At 37.2% G+C, this 11,596-nt stretch overlaps 1 protein-coding gene across 1 annotated transcript in view; it reads right to left on the bottom strand.

Annotated features, from left to right (window-relative positions):
* LOC107283862 overlaps positions 1 to 1,465 on the bottom strand; it is a 4,065-nt gene extending 2,600 nt beyond the window's left edge. The window contains exon 1 of the mRNA XM_015811836.1: positions 1,360 to 1,465. The gene's annotated coding sequence lies outside the window, so the exon portion shown is untranslated. The remainder of the gene's footprint in view (positions 1 to 1,359) is intronic.
* Between the last annotated feature and the right edge of the window lie 10,131 nt (positions 1,466 to 11,596).

Here is an 11,596-nt window from a genome sequence, read left to right as displayed (position 1 = left end):
AGGCAGGACTGGCCTAGGGACATTTTAAATTGGTTTCTAATTAATTTTAAAATAAGAATAGGCCTATTGAATATATCTTTTAATTGATTTTAAATTTTGTAGATTTGTATCGATTGTTCTGTTTTTAATTGGCTGTAAGCCGCCCTGAGTCCACTAGGAGAAGGGCGGGATATAAATGCAATAAACTTGAAACTTGAAATCCTTTAGGGGGGGAAACAGCTAATTATCTATAAAAGATTATGGAATTATACTGAAAAACTTTTCATCATAAATATCAAATATCAAATATTTGGAGTAATAGCCTGATAGATAGATAGATAGATAGATAGATAGATAGATAGATAGATAGATAGATAGATAGATAGATAGATAGATAGATAGACAGACAGACAGACAGACAGACAGACAGACAGACAGACAGACAGACAGACAGACAGACAGACAGACAGACAGACAGACAGACAGACTTGGAAATCAATTCAGTTGCTGTCCAGCAAGAATCTATTTGGCCTAAAATATATACAATGTTTGTTTATCCACACTTATATGCTGGCTAATGTAACATATCTTACATAATGAATTCTGCAATTCTACATTATTCATAATATATAAAAACATTGACATACATGAAACACAAAAAACAATTCATAAATAAAACAATACTAATCATAAAAGTATTGCTGCCCTTGCAACTGAATGGCTATTGAAACAAAACTGTCCTAACTATTTCTTGCAGATCATCAAGGTAGTAGCACATCTGAGTCTTTCTCTCTGCTAGACTGTGTAGGGTGGGCAAATTCTTCTTGGATAAGCTTTCTGGGAGGTGATCCAAACCTTGAATTGGGCCCAAAATCCTATAAGCAATCAGTGCAGCTCCATCAGCATAGGTATTATCCTACTGAATCATTTAATGCTGGCAGCCCCATGTTAAGTCAATTATAGTCTAATGGAGAAATGACAAACAAAGGACAAATAATTTACTATTATTTTTCCAAACTTAAAATAATCTGAGAATTCAGTTTGTTTGTAGCATATACACCTCATTTAGAGAAATACCTATTTTTGATAACTTAAAAACTACTGGGTTTTGATCAGGATGAAAAGAAATAAATTATCTAAAAAGTCCCCAAGCTTACTTGTAAATACCTTCACCTATTCCCATTAGTTAGTGAAGTAGGGTATCAGGATATACTGGTAAACAAGAGGAATCAGGAATGTTCTTTTATATATAAAAAAATACAAATAGAAAAACTCATAAACAGAGAATCAAATTCATACTCTTCTTTTTTTCATCCCAGATACAGACTATAAAAGCCATGACAACTAACATACCTCATCGAATTTTTAACAATTACTTACTCCTTTTTCCAACAAGCACGCCTTGGTTTCTTACTCTGTTCCTTGTTCTGTGACTTCCCAGAAATCTAAGGAGCAATGAGAGTGAATAATGTTTTTTGCTCTTTATATACTGACGAAATGAAAAAAATTCTGTTTTAAAGCTAGGGGGAAAGAGGAGGAGCAAAAGGAGAAGTGAAAGCATCTTTTTCCCATTATTGTGCTTTTTTTAAATAGCAAAATGAAATCTGACTCAGTGAGAGGGAAAACAAAATTTATTTTGAATTGAAGAATGGATCAGGGAAGTTAGCTATGGCTGCAATTATGAGCACCCATACTTCCAAATCAATCTTACTATCATTGTTGTTGAGTATACCAATCAATTTATTTCTTCTCTTCTAGATTGAAGCACAGATGATGAATTATTTCCATCATTTGATGTCAGACCAAATTTAATGAAAAGTAATCTTGATATGAAAAGCTCTCAAAAACAAACAAAACAGATCTATATATGATGGACCAGCCATTTTGGTTCATTGTGGATTGCCTGTACACAGAGTTATTATAGGATTAGAATTTTATATAATGACTACACCTCCTCTTACATGGTACATTAAGATGAAATTATATATCCTATAGTAAAATCAGTCTTAATGCTTGATTTCCTTGCATAAACTGCCTAGAAGGTTTTCACTTGGGCTGGAAAGGGAAAAGAAGTTTTTTCATGCAATAGTTAAATGCAACTAGCAAACCACTTGAGCCAGCATAAGTTGGAAAATAATATTTTTATTATTTATTTAGGAGGAAAATATGCTAGAAGTTGTATGTTGTATGTTAGGGACATACAGCTTCCAAAATGCAATAAAAGCCAGCAGCTTTAATTACATCATCATGTTCACCATCTTTTACAGAAAAATAGAGTAGGGAGGGACCTTGGAGGTCTTTTAGTCCAGCTCCTAGTGAAGCAGGAAATCCTGTACCATTTAAGACAAATGGTTGTCCAATCTCTTCTTAAAAATTCCAGTGTTGGAGCAGCCAAAACTTCTCAAGGCAGCTTGTTCCAATGATTAATTGTTCTGCCAGGAAATATCTCCTTAGTTCTAGGTTGTTTCTCTACTTGATTAGTTTCCATCCAGTGCTTCTTGTTCTTTCTTTGGAGAAAATCTTGATATTTACTATCTTGATATTTACTCTTCTTTGTGATTATTTATGAACTGTGACAAATACACAACTCATTTAAAAGTTGCTCTGGAACTAGGAAGTCAGAAAAATTAAACCAACTCTTCCTACCTTCAATTCAGCAAAGGGCCTACATGATCTTTGACCTAGAAAAGATTTAACCCTTCTGATCTGGCATTTTGGTCTTCTAAGCACACTGCTTTATAAAAGTTTCAAAAAACAAGGATACTTGTTTTCTGCAAAATCATACAATGAGTTAAAAATTATGAAACCTACAAATTCCCTGGGGGAAAAATGGAAATATTCTGTTTAAGAAAAATATGCAGCTATCTTGGCACATGTTTTCCAGCCTGGCATGTTTTTTCATTTTGTTGACATCCTTTTGCAATGACCTGAGAGTTAACCAAAAAAAAAAAAAAAGAATTATTTTACAGTGTTTGGGAACAAAATCTGTTACTGGTATATATGTCCAAAATAAAAGAAAAACAGTAGAGTCTCCATAGAACTGAATTTAAATTATAATGAGTCCTGGATGCATCCATATAGAGTATACAGCTATTGTGTCCATACAGTTCTTTTGGCTATCATGTAGAAGTGGTTTGCATTTGCCTTCTTCTGTGTTCTTTTCTCAACTTTCCATTTCAACCTGTAAATTTTGGATTCCATGATGGTCTCCCACAAAGTTTAAAGCAGAACTGATCCTACTTCATTTTCAGAGATTGGACCAAGTGAGATTGGTGTTGCCAGTCAACTGGTTTCTTTAGATTCATCTTGGGGATGTTAGCATACTATGTAGGCATTCGCCTCTCACCTTAGTCTTTTGGTAAGTAACACCATCTTAAGGTATCCTTAAGTGTTCTAGTTTTCTTCCTTAAGCAAGCAGCAACCCCCAGCAGTTTGTAGATGTATGAAAACTGACATATATTGCAAACTATTCAATGTATGGTGGGGTTGGCTGACCTGCAGGGTAGGTCATTTCACACCAGGTTTTATACTTCTTCAAAAATGCCTAGTTTTCAAAGAGCCCTAAGTTCTCTGACAAAGCAAGCTAACCAAACAGCTACTGATTAGGTAGTAAATCTAGAACTAGCCTACCTGTGCAGCAAAAACAAAGATAATTGACTGCTACAATTATCTTTCAGAAGAAAAGAATGGGAGCAAAAAAGTCAAGATGCCAGCTGTGCAACTAAAGCCAACCACTTTTCAATGTGTGTGTTTGTGTTTGTGTGCGTGAAATTACTAATTCAAGCTGAAATATAAAATAAAGTACATACAAAAGAAGAAAGGGATATAGAGATATATTTCAAGACAGGATGTTTGTAGGGAAGATTAACAGTATCAAATTTGTAAGTGAAAACAGGCAATCAAAGCCCTGCTTTTTTTAATATGTAGTACACATCATCATCAACAATCACCCAGTTATAGCTGTCACATTGATGCAGTTGACATTGCCAAGCCTCTACTTTAAGGGGATTGGGATAAAAATGTAAGGAAGACATTTTTGGAGACAGAAATCCTCTCCAAAATAGAGTTCAAGTTTCCAAAGATAATTGTTCCAAAGAATCCTGTTGGAATGATTTAGGTTGGTATCTATAGAGGAGAAACATCCTGGATATAGATCACAGAATAATAATGATTTCACACTGCAAGTTTTAGATTCTCTTTTCTTGCCCTCCATTACTTCATTACTATGAATCTCTGTACTGAAGCTCTTGAAAATTTTCCTCTGGTTTTTTTATCTTAGTAATATAATAATTAGGTTAGGAGCAGCATGTGCCCTAGAGGTGTCACTTCTCACTCATAAAATTGAGAGTTCAATCCTAGGCACCATCAGATGTTTGTCTATCAGGGTGCAGAGACAAAATATCTGCTGTGAATTCTGTGTAGTCATCAGGAAGGGCATCTGGCCATAAATACTCAGCTCCGTTCAGTTGCTAGACTCCACCCCAAACCAAGAGATCACAGGCCCATAAAAAGAAAAAAATGTAGTAACTAGGTTGGAAGTTACAAAGACATGGTCTTTTGGGAGAGATAGCTGTAATTTCAGTAGGGAAATTTTGTGCACAGAAATTTTATCTTGCTGAATCTTCTGAGGAATCCACAAAACCAGTGGACTAAAATTCTCTTTCTAGGCCTGCAGTCTGCTTAGAGTTTTTGGAAGGGAAGGACAGAACTTTGGAGCTCTAGAATATTAACTTCTGCTTGACTAAGAATGTAGAATTGTCCAAACAGAGCACATAGGTAAATGCCAATTTTCCTGGCTTTGGAGGCTGCAAGTACAACAAAGAAACAAAAGCTGCTATACATCTGGATAATGAATGAGACATAGATTTACTGATGCATTTGACACAGATCTACACTGAGGACACCGGGATGTCATAAGTGGATGACAGAGAATTGTGGCTGGATGATAGTAAAGAGAGGGAAGGTAATTATGACTGATGGGGTGGAACTATCAGCAGATAACATAGCAGACTCTAGACTAGCTAAAGTAGCTTAGTATCCCACAGTCAAATGGAAACCATGATGATGTGGCAAGAAAGACAGTAACATCCAATCCCAGCAAAGACTGGACCTTCCTAAGTCATGATGGGAGATTCCACAGAAGGTTGTGCAGAATAAGTACGACTTCCAGATCCAGACAGACAAACAGGTACTGTCCAATCAATCAGACATTATGACAGTAGACAAGGACTGGAAGACAGTGGTGATGATAGATGTACTGATGCTAACTAGCAGCAATATCAGAAAAAAGGAGTAAGACAAGCTTGGAAAAATACCAGACCTTGTAGGAAGATTAGCAAGAGTATGGAAAGTAAAAGTCAACCTGGTCCCAGTGGTGGTAAAAGCACTTAGGGCTGTGACTCCTGAACTGGGAGAGTGGTGCCAATAGATTCCAGGAACAACCTCACAGCTTTCTGTTCAGAAGAGTGCAGTGTTAGGAACAGCTACGATTCTGCACAGAACCCCCAAACTCCCAAGCTTCTGGTAGAAGACCTGAGATTGAGAAGACACCCAGTCAAAGAGTTCGGCAACTCACATTTAACATTCATTTCACTATTGTTAAAGAACTCAAATTATTAATCTCTATTTTTCATTATATATCACAACACATAAACTCTAGTTCTGCTAGGTCCTATGAAACCAAGGTCTAAACCAACCCAATCGGTTTGATAATTACAGTGTTGATAAAATAGATTATATTATCATGTATAATAAGGAGAAGAAAAATTCTTACTTGGAAACATAATTAAATCCTTGTTAGTACAAGAATGAAATGCTTTTTTCAAAGAAACAAATTCAGCAATTAAAATGTTGGGGCCTATTGAATTTTTCATCATTGCGGGTCTGCAGAGACAAATATCTCAGTATCTTAGACATATATAAGTTAATAATTATTCCAATTTATCACACTAATGAAAATGCAATGGTTTTATATTGACTATTTTTTCTGACTGATCTAAACATATTTTGGACACAAATTATTAATCTGGGAACAAAAAAATGCAACATCTCATACAAATCAAATGATGTCTTTTCCATAAGTCTCCAATGGAATTTTTCAACTAAATGGGCAAAGTACCGAGTATGTCCTGAATTAACATTAATTAAATCTGTTCTGCTAATCACAACACACTATGAGGCTCTATTCACCTGGCCCATATTTTATCCTAAACACTTGATAGCATCTTTTGACCCTTTTGCTATTTTATGCAAAAATACTTCTGCTCTCAGTATCATACTAAGGAAGCCTTTAAATTTATTTTGGTATAAAATTTTATATTTAATCTGGATCGTGGAAGTTGTGGGGGGATTTTTCCCTCCTTTTTATATATCTCATGAGCTTCCATCCCTATTTATGAACTATAACTGGAACACACAAACACGCACACACACATACACTCACACACTTGTAATTGGAACACAGAGGGGGTGAAGGAGAGAGACAGGAGAGAGAGAGTTTCCTACTGATGTTTTCCTTTGGGATGGAGTTAAAACACTGGAAGCCAGGGAGGTTGCTGAAGAAATGAAGAGTGAAAGACTGGACATTTTGCACTCTGAAGGGAAATAGGCCATTTAGAAATACAAAATAAAAATATATAAATAAAAAATAAATGTCCTTTGGACATAATATCATAAGAGCATCACCCTCCTCTCCATGAAAATAGTTTTCCTTTGACAAACATTTTGAAATGTTTTCTTCCACCCTATAAAATTGAAGTAGAATTACCAGGAGAAGGAAACATTGTTGATCCCGTGATACTTGAAGGAAAAAAACCTCTGGTACTTTCTGCTATTCACTGCCTTCATATAGCTATTCTATATGGAGAACATACTAGATTAAATTAGTTTAACTGAGTTTTGATTCTAATATTCATTTTTCATCCTTGCATGTGTTGCATGACCCACACTGCAACCATTTCTAAACAATAGATAAAATCAATTTGAATTTTAAAGAAACTCCAGAGCCCACCCCATCTCACAAGAACATTTCACATTTATGAGGTATGTGGGGGGGGAGATGTAATTGTCTTACTAAAATCCCCCGTTTACCCTGAAAACAGAAGCCCTAAATAGCATGTCAATAGTAGAAGCCTAGCCCCTGTTTGTCACTTGATTAACTGGAGTGATGGCAAGGGCAGTGATTCAACTCTTCAGGTCCATTAGACTCACTGTGAAAGGTTTCATTCATTTACCAGCTGGCAGGGTGGAATACAATCTAAAGATGGGAACAAGCACTGAGTTGGAAGCCAAGCTGGTCTTCCTGCCATCTAACACCAAATTAATTACCTATGGAATGCAGCCAGGTGCTCCTGCCTTATAATCAAATGAGACCACACAGAGAAAAAAGAAAATGCTTCATCATGTATTGAGCAATGGAGGGGGAAAAGCCAGGTGTTTGTGTGTGTGCTTATATACATACATATGTGTGTGTATGTATACATATACATATATGTATATATGTATGTGCATGTGTGTAGGTCTTTCTGTGTGTTTGTGTGTGTGTGTGTATGTGTGCGTGCATTCAGTATTTTCACAATCATAAAAGAGAAATAGAAAACCAACTGACAGGGCATTTTTACAATGATTAAACAGCATTTTCATAAGCTTCAGTGCAATCCACTCAAAAATAAATCCCACTGGGAGAATGGGATTTCTTTGTTTAAAAGTTCAATTTCCAAAGGAATAAATTTAAGACTGAGAACATTAAAAAAGAAAAAAACACTTGTAGGATCAGCTGAAAGACCTATCTAATCCAGCATTTTTTTCCATATAGTGGCTAGCAAGATAAGGACACGAAGCTGACTGTATGGTGATAGTACTTAGCCAATTGCTCCTTAGCAATTCACTATATTTAAGGCATTATGGTAATGAGTTCTATATTGTATACATTGTATATACTTATGATATATACCAGTGATGGCAAACCTTTTAAAGATTGAGTGCCCAAACTGCAACCCAAAACCCACTTATGCATAGTCGAGTGCCGGGTGGGTGCGGCCCATTGGGTGGGCATGGCCAATTGGATGGGCGTGGCTGCAGTGATAACGGCAAACTGGGTGGGACTAAAAAGTTCAATCAATCAATTCCAACTTTGCAAGATCTTTTTTTTCCTGCGAGAAGTTGAAATTGACTGATTGAACCTTTTTTTTTTTTTGCACACAGCGGCGGAGGCCTAAAGCGAAAAAGTTTTATAAAACCCAGCTGAAGGCCTAGGACTGGGGCGACGACGCGTGTGCCCACAGAGAGGGCTCTGAGTGCCGCCTCTGGCACCCGTGCCATAGGTTCGCCACCACGGTATATACTGTAGACTGCTGTCTGTTACAGACTGAAACACTGTCTCACTGAACTTTCTGTTTAGATTCAGGGTATATGTTGTTTCTGAACCAGCTTCAATACTGTACTTGCATATGGACTTTCTGAAAGTAAAACATTTGTTCAAAACTTTGAACAACCTATTTTAGATGTCCCACTACATTTAGTGGAACTTAATTTAGGAAAATACTTCACAGCTTTTGGGTTTGTTGTTGTTTGAAACAAGAAATTCAATAATTTTTCTTTCAAAATATATTTGTTTTGTTAGATCTCTAAAGATGGCATCTATATATACCTAGTCTGAGATCTATTTTGTAGTGCAGATTATTATGTTTTCTGTTCGATGCGGCACTGAAGAGGCAGTAGGTGAAAAACAACTCTCTTTATTGAAGGTCAAAACAGAAACTAACAACCAATGCTCCACCCATACTTATAAACTCAGCCTAAAGGCGGCAACCAATAAAAACATAGTATTATCCCACTTAAATGCATAATAAGTAGTCTGCAGACAGAAAGTCTGGCTTGTTGGCCACGTGGCCTGCTAACCGTTTTTTCACAGTTCTCAGCATCTCAATTCTCAGACTTTAACTCAGTACATTACACCCCTTCCCCCTAGATCATTTACACTTACAAAACCTTTTTTCTGTTTGTGCAAAACATTACAATTGTTCCAATGGCAAAATGGCATATCTTTGTGCATAAACATTACACTGTTCCAATGACAAAAATACATAAGCATTCAGGTTTACAATGACAGAAATCTTATGTAGTCATTTAAGTACTTCAGTGGCCCTTTTGCCCGCTCTGAACATTTCGGAGCTGCTGTCAGCTCCTGGTCTACAAGCTCGCCTGCCAGGCTTGGTAGACTGGGGCTGTGTGTCCCATCCGTCACAGGTAGAGCTGGTGGAGTAGGGTCCACCAGACCGACATGTGGAGCCGATTGACGGCATTTTCCCATAGCCAAAGTGCCTGAGTTAGAGACAGTCTCACCATTTGCAAACCCCCGTTTGGCAATCGGAAAGTCTCGCCCTCACTTGGTGACTCGGATACACGATCACAATCGTGTTCCCCCTCCCCCTGAACAGAGTCATGAGCTAACGGCTGGGTTGCTAGTCTCCGTTGCAGCTGGTCAATGTGCCTGCAAAGCACACAACCGTCTTCCAGCACCACTTCGTATGAGAGCGGCCCTGACAACTTACCAACCACAGCTACCACCCACCATGCCCCTTGCCCGTAGTTTCACCCCCACACTGGGTCACCAAATTGCAAGTGCCTTGGAGTCTTTGGCTGCTGTGCTTGTGAAGCAACCCTGTCTGGATGTAAGCAATCCAGCTTTGTGATCAAGCACCACCCCCATCTTCATTCTGCTGGGCTTCTTCCCATAGAAGTGCCGGATGTTGTGCATTGGCAGAGTAAGAAATCTGCAAGCCTGGCTTCCGGTTCTGGGTCACAGTGCCAGCAGACGTGCGGGGAGAGCTCTCTCTCCGCCGTCCAGTTTCCCTTCATTGAAAGACCCTGGAAAGGGTCAAAAGTCACCCTGGAGGGGTGACTACTGCTGAGGAGAACCCTCGCTTGATTGCGGAAGGGCGGAAGCCCTTCCATTTGATCCAAGGCAGCTCCTTTGGATCGATGAAGAAAAGATCAGCCATTAACATGGCCGATCACTTAGCCGTACCAGCCAAAAGCCAAAAGCACTACTAAGCACAATGAAGCACCGTGGAAAATCTGGGTGAGACATTTCCTTACCTTTCTTTTACCCTAACTACTTTCCTGTGAAAGCTTCCTGAAATTTCTTCCCTGCTCTTAATACAGTGGCGTTTGCATACTTGGGAATCTAAGCTTTGGAAAGAAAAGAAAAGAACAATTAATCTCAACAACTAGATAATTGGATTTTTGTTTTTCAGATACCTTGGGGTCCCAAAAGTTCCTATTATAGAGACATCATCTTCTCTATCTATTAATTTCAAAAAATATCATTTTTTCTTCTTTTTTAACTGAATAAAATGCTAATTGGCATCTGGGGAAAAAATTCATAGCCTACTGGGGACAATTTGTGGTGAAACCTGGCACTGCAATTGTTTTTTTTTTAATGGTGAGGCCTATTGACTCTCTTGATTTGCCCTTCACATTATCAAAAAAAGATAAGAATTGGAAACAGCTAGGTGGCAAAAACAATTTCTAGAAATTGTGGAGATGGACATTGGCTGATTCTTACTAAACATAGCCTCCACTAAAAGACTATCTCTAATCACCATAGAAATGGATGAACTTTACCCACAACTTAACTATAAACTTATACTTGAAAAAAAATCCTTGAAGTCACTGAGCTAATGAGCTCCAGAGTGAAAGCCAAAGATGTTTCCCCAAAACTACAAATTGAATTCCAAACTCCAACTAATCAATTTACAAGCCAAAAAACAACAGAAGAGGACCAATTTAACATCAAAGAGGATTCTACACAACTATATGCACAACCTATTGAGAACTTTGATAATCAAACACTGACTCCAACTAAAGTATCTGTAACTCCAAAAGCAACAAGAATTGATCAACAAACACATTACATTGAGAACTTAGACAATTTAGATAATCAAACAATTACAACACCGGATACGATCTTTTATTCTACTCAGACGAAACTGGAAGAAGAAGGTGAAAACCAGACTGAACTGATGATAAATATTCCAAACCAAACATGGAAATTTGAATTATTAGGGCAACAACCTAATCTCTACAAAGGGGCCAGTTCCTTTGAAAGACTGATAACTGGATGTTTTCCCTTGATTCAAACAACATCTGTGAGAATGAAGGAAGACACATTGGACGATTTAAAGGCACTGGTATGGAAGCGTGTCTGGCACAAAAAGAAAGCCAGAGTTAGATTTAAAAATGGGACTTAAAAATTTACTTAATGGGTTAAGGAGTTTTTTAGAGATATTGATTGATTTAATATTTAGGATTTAGATCTATAATGGGAATTAAAATTAACTGTTAGATTATAGCTTTAATTGTAATGAAAGATATCTTATTACTAAATGAGGAGCTACCAGGATGAGAAATAGAATATATCTGTGAATAAAGTAAGAATGTAAATTTTGGAACAATATGTGTATTCTAGTTATGATAATTATCTTATAATGAAATGAGGGAAATTAAGGTTACTCAAAGTTTAAATATTGGTTATCAAAGGCTAAATTGCAACATGGTAATTGAAATTAAGTAAAACCTAAAAACAGGACTTGGATATGTATAAGTAAAATGTTAT

The sequence above is a fragment of the Protobothrops mucrosquamatus genome, unplaced genomic scaffold (assembly GCF_001527695.2).
Source record: "Protobothrops mucrosquamatus isolate PMUCROS unplaced genomic scaffold, P.Mucros_1.0 scaffold52, whole genome shotgun sequence".
Taxonomy (NCBI): Eukaryota; Metazoa; Chordata; class Lepidosauria; order Squamata; family Viperidae; genus Protobothrops; species Protobothrops mucrosquamatus.
Note: the sequence above shows the minus strand (reverse complement) of the source record. Positions and strands in the feature narration are given on the sequence as shown.